We start from the raw sequence: 8,939 nt of genomic DNA on the forward strand, positions 1-8,939 counted from the left end.
AATTAATAAAGATAATAACAATAATGTAAAATATATACAAATATTATTTACAACTATTTACCATGGTAAGCATAGACTACAAAATTAAGACTTCAACTCTGTAAAAGAGTATAAACATGTGGACAAAGACTATAGTGAAATGTGTAAAGTGAAATTAATTCGAGTGGCATGATTGTTGTTACTCTTTTTAAATCATTTTCGTGTTGCGACAGTATTTTTTATAGCATTGCAGATGATTCTCTGTAACATGGGCGTTCATTTTAACCTCAGGGCTCGCTGTTTGCCATTTTCCACCCTCTTCCTTGCTGGCAACACCCTGTATTTTATTCAATTATCCAGGCTTTTCCCTTGTGCCCTGATAAATCTGTCAATAGCAGTGTTCCCATGTCCTTTGCTAATGATTGGTTCAAGTATGAAAATGTGATGCAAATTTGGCAAATGAAATGTAAAGAGAATTTCCTAGGGGACTACTTGGAAAGGGTTTCCTCAATCTTAAAAGTAGGTTTCTCTCCCCACCTCTGGATATTGCTGTGACAATTTGTAGGCCTAGAGGTGCTGTAGTCATCTTCTGACCATAAGGCAAGCCAGCCTAAGGAGAAGACCTACATGCTGAGATTGGCAGATCAGAAAGATAGAAATGATCCCTAATGAATCAGTGTGAAGTCACCTACCTCTGACTTCTTATGTGAGATAATCAGCTCCTTATCATTTAAGTCAGGTTTGAAGGGCATTTTCTGTCATTTGTCAAAGCCCCAGCCAAAATAACAAATTTAATTCTCTTCCTTGTATTTTGGAAAGCACACTCGAATATCTTTATGCAGAGAGGAGTACACATTCATATTTTCTTCTTTCGTCTTCCGTAAGGCATAGATAGTATGACTACATTGAAGTTCTCTAGTGTCTCATTCCAGGGGTATGGTCAAGGTGTATATAAGCATAATCCATTTGCCTGAGCTACCAGTTGTGGTCCTACTATGTACCCTAAGATGACCACAACCTGATGACTATCAGCACTTTTCTGTGACATCTTTAAAACATAAGAGAGTTGGAACTAGTTTGAGAGAGAAATCCTCTCTTAAGAAAAAGTAAGAAAGGGGAGGAAATAGGCATTTCTAGGAATAAGGATATCATCCCAATAAATCTGAGTTTTTTAATCCCCACCCCAAGAGTTCTAGTGGCATCAAATGCCATTGTTTGGATGCTTGTACTTGTTCTTTTTCAAACCGCTATTTTGTCATAGCTTGTCATTTTTCTTTACTCTGTAAGTGACCATATTTCAATCATGGCAATACAGTAGGCTATCTGGACAACAATGACAAATTTACAGTGAGGCTGTGGAGGAAACAAGAGCTACCACTGAACGCAAGATTATTGTCATTAACATACAAAGTTCTACAAGTCCTGTCTGAGGGGGAGAACTGAACTTTTGAGGGTTAGAAAATGTAACCCATAGAGAAGGAAATGCAGATAACACTTTACACATGCTGAGTATCTTGAAAAATAAGATCAGATATGAAGATAAAGGAGCATCTTTATGCTCTAGGGCAGGGATCAAACCATTATAAAGGCACTTACAAAAAAGAGGCCTGGTATGTGAACACTCAATCCCAACTAATGGCAACAATAATAATTGTCTATTTTTAATCTTAGAGAATATTTTCTCCTGGAAAATCTTAAAGGGCTTTGAAACTACTTTTCACAAAATAAATATACATATTTTCATATCTATTTAGGCAATTTCAAAAAAAAAAGCACAGCCTATGCTATGATAGAATGTTGTCAACTTTGAAAAAGTTTAAAGACCTCTATTACTCCTCCATCTTATTCCCCAAAATGTCCCTAGCTCACTAGAGTAAAACAGATGAAATTTGCTTTATCCACTCTACAATCTCTAGGCCCCTTTTCGGCTCCTGGATCCTCACTTTCCCCCGCATTTCTACTTCTGTCGTAACACTTCCTCTCCATCTCTCTCATTCTCCAATCCCCACACATATAGCCTCCTGATTTCTTGGGGCAGTGGAGCAGCGATAAAAGCTAATTAAAAATAAATAATAAATTCTTTCTCTAGTGTCTATTGCTGCATTTATTTTACAGGCTTCTTTGTTATACCAGTGCTTCTCAAATTCTAATAAATAACCTGAGCATCTTGTTAAAATGCAGAATCTGAAGTCAGTAACTCTGGGTTGTGGTCCAAGAGTCTCCATTTCTAACAACATAGAAACTGATGCTTCTGGTCTTGGTTCACGGCCTATACTTTGATTAACAAGATTTTATAAAATTTGTAAGGTAAACAGCATCTGAGAATCAAACAAAACACACTAAGTAATTAAATGGCAATTGCTTCAAAATGTGATGGGACTTGATAGAATTTGAAATTGTTCTTCTAAACACTAAATATAACAAGTTCTAGAAGGATTGAGTCTCAGTATATCTGTCATCTATCACTACACAATAAAATTATTGGCTTAAAACAATACAAATATCTATTTTGATCATGAATCTGAAATTTGGACAGAGCTTTGTAGAGATAGCTTGTCTCTGTCTTACTCAGCATCAACTGGGATGCTCAGTTGGAGACTAGAGGAGCCTCTTTCAAAATGACTTACTCTGTGGGTGCCAAGTTGATGCTGGCTTTCAGCTGGAAGCTCAACCAGGGCTGTGATACAATCAGCTTGATTCCTCTCCATGAGGGCCCCTCTAGTTGCTGTTTAAGCTTTCTCATAGCATGGTGACTGAGTTCCATGAGCAAGTGTCTCAAGAAAACAAAATGGAAATAAGCATAGTCATTTTTATGTCCTGGACTCAAAAATCACAGAACATCGCTTCTGTCATACTGTGTTAGTTGAGACAGTTACAAAGGCCTACCAGGTTCAAGAAGAGAGACATAAGACTCTAACTCATGATGATAGAGTGGCAAGTTTCAAGAAGAGCATGAGGAATGAGAGATATAATTGTGGTCATCTTTGGAAAATACAATCTGCTATACTCATAAACCTCAATATTTTTTAAACAAATGATAAATTAATTAAGATACAATGTTTTCTAATTATAGCCCATTCTCATTCCTATTTATATTCATTACAGGAAAGAAGAAACAATATATATTAGATTGGAAGCAATTGAGGAGAAGGTAGAAAAATATAAGATCATATGATAGAGTAGAAAGAAAATAGGTAGAAAAGTAAAGAAAGAAGTGTAAAAAAGAAGAAGCAAGCACGCTGAAAAGTAGATGTAAATATGAAGACAAATATCATTTATTTACTTCCTTCCCTCCTCTTATTGTGCTACCTGTAAAAAATGGAGCAGGTACCAAACCGAGCAGGTTCCCAAACTGTTGGGAAGCCTCCTCTGTTGTTTGTTGCTGTTCCCTGGTAGAAAGGAAGCAAGATTGGACCCTAGTACTAGACAATAATAAATGAATTTAGCTATTCTTTTCTTTCGATAAATTTTTACAATAGCAGAGTGAATTCAAAAATAAAACCCAGGAATCTCTCAGACAGTTCTCACCTAGAGCAAAACCATAGGATCGTTGGAGAGGAATGGGAGCTGGGGTTGGGAAGAAGCAACTGTATTGCCTGGTCCACTTACTGCCTTTGCCAACTTACATTTACACTCTACAACTTAAGGTCTGATTTCAGTGAAAAATATACCTACGAGTTATTTTTTAGACTAGCTAGGTATCTATGCAATTTAAGATCATCGATCTTAATCTACAAGTAGAGAAATGCTAGTAATGGTAAAATATAGAAACAAAATGTTCCTCTGTTATACAGGGCCCTGCAAATTGCTCCCCACACTTCTTCATTTGGTCTCCACACTGTCCTGCTGAGTGTGAGTGCTAAGGAGATTTAAAGTGGTGTGAGAAAGTCATGTCGCAGTCAATGTTTGACGCTGAAGGCAAAGTTCCTGTGATGAAACCAAAGAATTGCTACAATGGAGCAGCATTTCAAAGACAAGAAGCATTTCAAAGACAAACTTCGCACCAATTCCCTTTCAAACAAAACCACTGAGTATGCCTATGTATCAGACACCCACCACCTCTTAACTCTAGCTCTAAACCTGCCACTTCAGGTTCAAAAGATAAAGACTTCTCTGATGAGGCACTACTGCCTGGTACATGAGAATGTACATGCTATTGAAATGGGTTCCTGGAAGGAAGATGAGAAAAATGATCTGCGTTCTTCTTTATCTCTGCCCAAGTATGTCTGTTCTATAGATGTCCTGGAGTTCCATTCCAGAAGGGAGATCTCAAAATCTTCAATGCCAATCATGAATAAGAGTTCCATTTGCCTAAAAGAGCAAAACTTATTCAGTATTGTGAAAATGAATAAAATATGCCAGATTAGGAGGAGTAATTGTTGGTTTCACCTAAACTGATGTCCTGAAAGAAAGATCCACTTCACTCACCACTCACCTTCCTTTCCTCACACTAATCCCTTTCCATTTTCCATGGCAGTTGAGGAGTCTACTGGAGAGACAGCTGAGTCTAGACTGTGTTGACTGCTTAGATGTGTGATGTTGGGCCTGTCAGTTAATTTCTCTATCTATTGCTTCTATGGAATTAGAATGAGAGTTTTAATCCCTCTTTATCTTCCTTTGAACCTTGTCAAAGAAAAGCATTACAAAAATGCTAAAGAAAATTCTGCCAGCAACATTTATAGCTGCCCTGTGAGATAAACCATGTGATCTCAACACAGATAGTTTAGAAATATGGCCTTTCCTGATACATTCATGCATTATCAGGGTAGCTTTATCATTAGACACAATGTCCTCAAAATCTTCAAATGTTAAAGAAAATAAACATGAGATACTCCAAGGTGGAGCCATGATGCTGAGAGTAAGCAATTAATATTCTGAACTCCAAAATATTTCTCTGCTTCATTCTACTCACACAGTTTTTACATATTAGGCATGCCAACCCTTGACGGTGCATATTCTCTTGGTCGCCTAACCAAAGGGAAGAAGAGACTAGGGGTTCACATTCAAAAGGGGAGTTCCAGTCTTAGGTCATATTCAATATAGTTATGCCATATAACAATACATTTATGCCCTATAAATCATGGGCAATCTTTGATACAGCACCTAACCTCTCCATACCTCTATATTTGTTTGCTAGGGCTAACATAACAAAATACCGCAGATCAGATGGCTTAAACAACATAAATTAATCTTCTACAGTTCTGGAAGCCAAAAGTTCGAGATCAACATATCAGCAGATTTGGTTTATCCTGAGGCCTCCCTTTTTGGCTTGTAAATGGCTTCCTTCTTGCTATGTCCCCACATAACTTTTTCTCTGTATGTATCTCCTTGGTATCTCTTTCTCTTCTTATAAGGACACCAGTCAGATCAGATGGGGACACATTATAATGGCCTCATTTTACTTAATCACCTCTTTAAAGAGCTTATCTCCAAATGCAGTCACATTCTGAGGTTAAGCTTTCAATATATAAATGGGAGGGGTAATAATTCAACCCATAACAGCCTCTGTAAAATGGGCATCATGAGGCTTCATATAAGATGCAGATGAGAACATGAATAAGAAAATGCTTTATAAATTATGTCACCATACAAATATTGTATCACTGATACCACCATTTTTGTCATTAAAATTATTATTCTCTATAACATATTGTCAGTCTCTTAAGAAATATAAATTTTCCACCTTTTGAAGAATTACTGCCTAGTGATTAAGAGAACATGCTCCAGAGTTAACATGTCTAGATCTGAATCTTGGCTGCACTACTTGTTAGCTGTGTGACCTTCAAAAATTATTTCAATCTCTCTAAGCCTCAATTTTCCCACTTATAAATTAGGGATGTAAAAATAGCACCTAACATTTAATATTGTTAAAATTATTAAAAGAGGGAAGGTATTAAAATGACCAACTAATAGTACATGCTCAATAAATGATGGTTGTTATTAATAGCAGTATTTAGACCTTGCTGCTACTGCTGTTGCCTCTTTCTCAACCAGCAGAGGTCTCTATCATAGTCAAACTTAGACTGGCTTCGCCATGACAGTCTGCACTGCAGCTGCCAAGGACATCAACTGTTGTCAGAGAAAGTAGTGAAAGAATTACCATGCTGTCTGAAGGAAGGAGAAGAAATCAAAACAAGAGAACAGGGAATAGGATTCCATGGTGAAATATTATGTGAACAGGTGACTGACCATGAATTAAGTTTGTCTAAGTTCTAGTGCTGCTTCAGAAACTGACTTTCACCGATATTGCCATTAACGGCACCTCACTTCAGCCAATTCTAAAGTTAAGCTAATAAAAATTACTCACATATATCTCAGAACAGCAGTAAGTATGATTTGGCAAATATTATTGTAAAGTTTTCTGAAAAAAAGAATGCTGTTAAATTAACATTTAACATTTCTTACAGTATTAAGCTTATTTCATCTTTATCACCAGTTATACTCCACGCCTCAGTTTTGCTTCTACTGTAATATATTTTCTTTAACTTTCTTTGCCCACACAGGCTTACACCTCCAAGTTCAATTATTCTGTCAATTTTGTTTTAAATTGCACTTTCTATTAACCACTTGTGATATCAATTTGTTGATCTGTTCCTTCTGCTGAACCAATCATCTTTGCACCCACCAAAAGCTGGGATGGCAATTAAACTGAGAAAGATGAAGAAATTAAAGCATAGAAGCAAAGACAGTAAGAAAGTGGGATTTAAAAGAGCACTGAGATGAAAATACACATATGCTACAAAGCATAGCACGGAGCAAATAGATAGAGGCACAGAGAGAAGAGTAGAGCAAGGCAGAAAACGAATCTTTCATCTGCCTACTGAATCTCTTTTTCAGCACCAAGGACAGAGCCTCTAAAGGTCTGCCCCAAGAAACGTTCAGTTTAGGGTCCCTCCCAAATCCTGTAGAGATAACGGATGCATTCGAAAGCAACTATGAAACATGCAGTAAGGTCTAATAGGGAAGCTGGAAGAGCAGCACACAAGTGATTTCACCTTAGAGGCAAAAATGGGTGATATTTTTTCTGTTCATTTCCAGTTTCTGTGTCTTGGCAAAGGCAAAGTTTGCTTTGCTTGGGCATGTCTGCTGTCAGTAAATGGCTACAGGAGCTGAGGTGCTAAACTTCACAGTCTCCAGAAATCAGAAGAAAATTTCAAGGTAAGTAATTTTTCGTTTCATTTTTTACTTTAATACAGTGTTTTCCTGGAAGGTTATTTAATCAGTTTGGGGTTCTGTGGTTCTCTAAGAATATACATTAAAACTCTGTACCTTCTCTAATTTAAAACCTGAACCCCTGAGGAAACTGTTTTCACTTTTTCCTTATTTTGGGGACAGTAAAAATCTGTTCACCTTTTTTTCCCAAAAAATTAGATAATCATGAGCTCCAGAAGCATTATCAAGGCAGAATTAAAAGATGGAAAATAAAAAATCTGTTACTATTCCTGGGGTTTGTATGGAGGCTGATTGTATTTCTCTTAAGGATTTTCCTTAATTGTAAGGGTCTGTTATTTTAAACTCCCCCAATTCAGCACCCTGGTAATCCAGGGCTGAGGGTTTGGAGAGACACTGTTCTCAATGGTCTATGTAAAGCCAGGCTGTTTCCAAGTCAGAATTCAATTATTCCCAACAGAGATATGCAGTACTTGAGATGATGCTTGTGTATGTTTTCTTTAATGATGGCATATGATTTTGAAGGTATTGTTGTTGTTTAATTGTGGGATTTTCATTACTTACTGTACCTTATTGGGTCAATGGAAGTTGCTGCAATTAGGTATTTGTTCTAGTTCATGCATTTAGTTTAATCAAATACTATTGATATGCATGCACAAATAATAATGCAGCAATAGCAAAGTGAAACTTGGATTCTAAACTCATTCTGAATACCTGTTTGCCCTTTATAGGTGAAGCCCTTTGCTTATTGGTACTAAATTGTCAATATGATGTCTGTCCTTGGATAAGAGTGAAGAATCGGTGCTTGACACAGCATTGGTTGCATCTCTTGTAGCCAAAGATAAGCAGATACAATATGAGAAAGAGTCCTACTCAGACACTTGTTTTAAGCTTAACATTTTGTTAACATTATAGCTGAACATTTTCAAGAGTCTGCATGGTTAGCAGTGAGCAGAGTTTCGAACAAGGAAAATACTGACAGTATCCAAATGAATGCCTAATATTAAAACATCTACACAGAAGGCTGCTTATTATGAAATATAAATTAAAGCAAATAGCAAATAGATTTTACCTAATATTAAATACAATTCTTAATGCATTGAAGTTTGTCATCAATTAATATTTTCTCACTGATTGACTGATCCACTGAGTTCCCCATTTGATCTCTGATTAGAATGATAGGATGCTCAGTCCTTAGAGGTTGTGATGAAAAGTGGGGATGCTCTGCTTTACTGAGCAGGTTTAATTAGGGAAAAAAGTATACTACCTTATCTATGCAATCACAGTAACCGGCTATAGTTTTTCCCTGTAAACTTGCCAACCATGTACATATACCCAAATATATAAATGTCATGTATTCCAATGCATTTGTGAATCTTCATTAGGAAAACAAACTAAACAGCAATTCTCAAGAATAAAGTGCCATAGAAATGCTAAAGACCACCTCTAATAATAATGACAATGTAACTCCCACTGTTTCTATGTGCAGTGTGCACCTGCATTGAGTTCACTGAGTTTGGTCAGGTGATGTGCACAAGATACTCTGAAAAGAGAAGGTTTTAAAATTAGTCCTCACTTCAGGTTTGTCTCCTTCACCTCAACAGTAGAATAATTAAGAACATGAACTCTGGAAACAGATAGATTTTGGGTTGAATCAGCTCCATCATTTACTGGTGTACAACCTCAGAAAGATACTTAACCTTTCTGTTACTTTCTTCACCTGCAAAAATGGAGATAATAACAGTACTTACTTCCTTTATCAGGCCATTGCGGGGTTTAAATAAGATAAT

General features: G+C 36.7%; 1 protein-coding gene across 2 annotated transcripts in view; it reads left to right on the forward strand.

Annotated features, from left to right (window-relative positions):
- The first annotated feature begins 6,741 nt into the window (after positions 1 to 6,741).
- DRD3 (dopamine receptor D3) overlaps positions 6,742 to 8,939 on the forward strand; it is a 38,640-nt gene continuing 36,442 nt past the window's right edge. For both annotated transcript variants that reach the window (XM_011376998.1, XM_011377068.1), the window contains exon 1: positions 6,742 to 7,137. The gene's annotated coding sequence lies outside the window, so the exon portion shown is untranslated. The remainder of the gene's footprint in view (positions 7,138 to 8,939) is intronic.

Source organism: Pteropus vampyrus, unplaced genomic scaffold (assembly GCF_000151845.1).
Source record: "Pteropus vampyrus isolate Shadow unplaced genomic scaffold, Pvam_2.0 Scaffold1, whole genome shotgun sequence".
Classification (NCBI taxonomy): Eukaryota; Metazoa; Chordata; class Mammalia; order Chiroptera; family Pteropodidae; genus Pteropus; species Pteropus vampyrus.